The sequence below is a fragment of the Penaeus monodon genome, chromosome 2 (assembly GCF_015228065.2).
Source record: "Penaeus monodon isolate SGIC_2016 chromosome 2, NSTDA_Pmon_1, whole genome shotgun sequence".
Lineage (NCBI taxonomy): Eukaryota > Metazoa > Arthropoda > Malacostraca > Decapoda > Penaeidae > Penaeus > Penaeus monodon.
The window spans coordinates 52116392-52121227 of NC_051387.1; positions in this window are offsets into that span (position 1 = coordinate 52116392).

Genomic DNA, 4836 nt, shown 5'->3' on the forward strand with positions numbered 1-4836 from the left:
GACTTAATTGTGTGTACCTTTAGGTGATTTTAAACTATTTCAGCTTGAAGGTCTCTGGAAAATTTCCTGTCCCTTATGCTAGTGTCCATTGAAGGGGTGCGTACTCGGAAAATATATCTGCAGTACCATGAAAGGAGTTCAATTCAGACCGTTGATTAGCTCAGACAAAAAACACCTCGTGCCCTGGTATATCAGTGGCCACATCAGAAGGCCAGGGTATTCTACAATCTGTCATCAGGTGCTCTTGCTAAACTTATTTACCAACGATCGTGTAATAACTTCGTTGACCTCCATCTTTTCTTCGATTTTCTCTGAGTTAGGTACCGAGCTTTATTCCAGGTGGGAAGCGTGCTAATTAGGGCTTCAAGGTAGACCTTCCTGGAAACATCGGAGTTTGTATAGATGAAATTGCGGAGGCATATTTTTGGTCTTGCGGGAAAGAGCCTTGCCCCCAAAGTAGGGGAAGATGTGTAGGGTTTTTGTACCATTTCCCATATCTTTTGTTTGTTTCCAGAGGCACTGCATCGTCTCAGGGAAGCTTCTGTACTCATGAGATCTGTTCTTTTACTCCCTTCCTCATGCTGTGGAGGTGAACACTGTATTCCAAAATGCCAGTTTGTTCCCTGCATAAATATTAATTGGCTCAATTCATATTAACAATTGGCGCAAGTATAGCCATAAACACACTTGTCAGTCATTTTCCTAATCAAACTGGGATCTTTAACGTTTACTATAGTGACAAGTGTTAATGCATTGCCTCTTTCTGTATTTACTTAGCTTATTATATTAGAAAAACGTACAAGGCCTAATTAGCATATACTTATGTAAACCTTGAGTAGTATACATTACATCTTCACGCAATAAAAGCAGTAAGCTTCCTTATATTATAAATTTGAAGAAAATGTAAAGCTGCATTTGTAGATTGATGAAAAAAAAAGTTTATGACCGAACAATGTGGTTAGACGGTATATAAAATGTGTTGCTGCATTCTTCCATCTTCCATGTATAATTAACCTGGGTAACCTTGTATTGTATACGAATTTCTGAAACACTCCCATCGAATGCCCGTGGAGTTTGTTTATAAAACCTCGCTACCATACTCTAGTTTGAGTAAATGGGAAATATGGAGAGTGGGTGCGAGGTCTTTTTCTGTAAGTATATGTACGCGCACACACACACACACGTGTATGTGTGTATATATATATAGGCCTTTTTTTGTAGAATCCCGAAACCCAACACCTTGATGCATTGTTTCATATATCAGTCGCTACAAAATACCATATCATTGACGTTTGTACTCACATAGAGTTTTGGAAAAAGAAGTTATTTTTCCTAATTTCTCATAAAAAAGTAAATAGAAAACCATTAAAGTACTTAATAAGCAGGTATGATTTATAATTACAAGCAAGACATTGTGGAAGCTTTTAAAAAAAATAGAACTTAAATGTTTATACACCGCACTCTCACTCCAAGGCTTATGGAAATTTTCAATTATTTGTTTTCTCAGATTCGTCAAAACATTTTTTTTTATCACAAAAATTGTTTTTCATGTGAAAAGTAGAAGTTGTATTAGGTTTTGCATTTTATCGTATCCACCGGGAGTGAGCTTCGTGTCTGAATCAGACAACTGGATAATTCTAATGATCACGGACATTAACTTGTCTTACTGGTTGAATCATGTCAACAAATCATGACGCACAGGTTTTTCTTTGAATGAGCATGTATTTGATGCACCTTTAAGATAGATTTTTTATTAAGAAACTTACGATGCAAATTTGTTATTATGAAATATAAATCCCCATCTGAGACTACGTGAAATATATCTGAAAAATATTGCGCTTTGACTGACTGGCCGGAATGCATCACATTGTTTCAAGGTAGAGGCATATAAATTGATACACACTCGAAAAAGGGTTTCAACAGGTTCCAATAATGTGCACGTAAAGGGTAAGAATGTGTTGTGTGTGGGGTGTGTGGTGTGTGTGTGTGTGTGTGTGTTGTGTGTGTTGTGTGTTGGTGGTGGTGAGTGCGGTATATAATATATATAATATATAATAATATATATATATATTTATATATATATATATATATATATATAATATAAATTGTATGTATAGAAGTGTGTGTGTGTGTACGCGCTTTTGCGCATGTGTATTTATATATGTAAAGCCACACACGCGCACACACACATATTTTAAAATATATGTGTGTGTGTGTGTTTTTAAATATATGAAAAGACACGCGTTCACACACATATAAATTATGTTGTTGTTATATGTAAATACACTCACATTAATGTGTATGCATTTTGGGGTTGTGTATATAATATAATTTTATATATATATATATATTATATATATTTATATATATATAATATAATATTTTTAAATATACTTATTGTGTGTGTTTAAATATGTATAATGATATATATTGTATACTTTGTCGTGCTGTGTGTGTGTGTGTGTTGTGTGTGTGTGTTTTGTTGTGTGTTGTGTGTACTATATTATATATATATATATATATTATATATTTATATAATATATTAAAATATATAATATATATATTATATTATATATATAAAATATATAATATAATATATATACACACACACACCCCCACACACACACCACACACACACACCCACACACACACACACACACACACACACACACACACACACACATATATATATATATATATATTTTATATATATATATAATATAAAATATATAATATATATATATATATATATATTTTATATATGCTTTCACACCATATATGTATGTGTATAAAATAATACTACATACATATATTTTATATATATAATATATATATATTATATATATATATTATATATATTATTATTTTATATATATATAATTATATATATTGTGTTTGTGTGTGTGTGGAATATACTTTATTTTTTACCATGTCCGATGTGGAACTCTTGACGCTCTCGAAACATTGTGTTTTCACTTCATTTCTGTGGTAAAGCTTTCACGGATTCGTCCATCCAACGCATTCAATTCAGTGATGCCGGAGACCCAACTGAACCCCAGCGGGATCGCCCCTTTGAACCCATGAGGATGAATTTTTTACCGGATACTATACTTCTACTTAAAAAAGGGGTGGGGGAACACACCGCTGTTTAGGCTGAATGGGCGATAACGAAGTCCTCTTCCGCCTTTCTGGGTGACTCCGCAGCCTTGTTCACGAAGCAGGTCACGCTGTCTGAGCCGTCCTTCAGCAGGAGGCCTGAGGGCTTTTTCTTACGTCAGCGAGTCCTTCAGTTGCTCCCTGGCGTTTCCAGAATCCTGTGTGACTAATAACAGGCATTTTACTCACCCCCACTCCCTCGTCATGTTACATTTAGTCCATGTGGATAATGATGTTCATGTGTGTGTGTGTGTGTGTGTGTGTATGCGTGTGTGTGTGGGCGTGTGTGTGTGTGTGTTCGCCCCCGTACACACACACACACATATATATACTCACATGACATATACACATATACATACGTATATATATATACATACATTTACACTTATTCATATGAATATATACATATAGACATAGATATATGATATACATAAATACATATACACAAGTGTGTGTAAATGTGTACATCATATGTGTGTGTGTGTGTGTGTGTGCGCGCGCGCGCGCGTTTACACAGATAAAGAAATAAATATTTGTCCGTATATGCATTTATAGATGAGTAATAATAAAGTAAATGAGCGGCGTGCGTGGAGATGAAAAGAGGTTTTTATGATCACGTTCATTACCTTTCTATCTCATCTCCCCCCAAGGTGGTCTGTCGTGGCCTCAGTGATAAAGCATATCACTATCCCTCAGTATTTTCTGGTTAACTGAGATGTATCTATAAAAGGGTAACAGTAATACTCCTACCACGCTACCCCAAACTTAAAACACGAGTTGCTATAATTGTATCCCCAAAACTGCATCACGTCTCTTTTTAATCAGAATATCGCAGTCACACCTGTAAGGATTTTTTCGTTAAGCTTAGCTAAAGAACGCATCAGAATTTTTTCCTATTTTCCCTACTGCTTTTTTGTTCTTAGAAAACCTAGAAACATCTGTATATGGCTTTGATTTTTTTCCTCATTCATAACTTAAATTCTGAAATTTCATTGTCTTCCCACTTCAGCGGCAATTGTGTATGACGGAGGTAAAAAAAATGAGGTATTTTGTCTAGTCATTGTGGTTCATGAGCGGGTAATGGTGTACGATCAAATGGACAAAGTTGTGTGTGTGTTTGTGCGTGTATGTGTGTGTTTTGCATGTATATGCCAATGAGTGCAGGCATATACACGCAATATTGTATCCTGTTGATATTTTCTTTATGAACTCGATGAAAATTTTTGAGTCGTTCTGGAAAAGAATGAAAACCACAGAGTACAGACGCCATCAAATATCCCTTCGACTCATCACTGTAAGACGTGATTGTGGATATTCTAGTGAATAATGGCAGAAAAGAATTACAAAGGAGTAACAGATCAGATATTTTACTTCATCAAATTCATGTTTTCTACAGAAAATGATATGATCCCAAAAGGAAATTCAGTGACAAGAGAAGTTTTCGACCGACCTTTTACCAAGGAAACACACACTGATACGAGGCGAAATATGGCTAGATGGAGATGAATAACAGTGCACGAAGGGCGGTAGTCATGGGTGAGATGACATCACCTGTGCTAGATACGGGCTCTGTAGTACTAAATTTATCTTCCATTCTATGTGGATTCTCTCTCCCCCTCCTCTCTCCCCCTTCCCCCCTTTTTTTCTTTTCCCCCTTCCCCTTTTTTCCCCCCCTTTTTT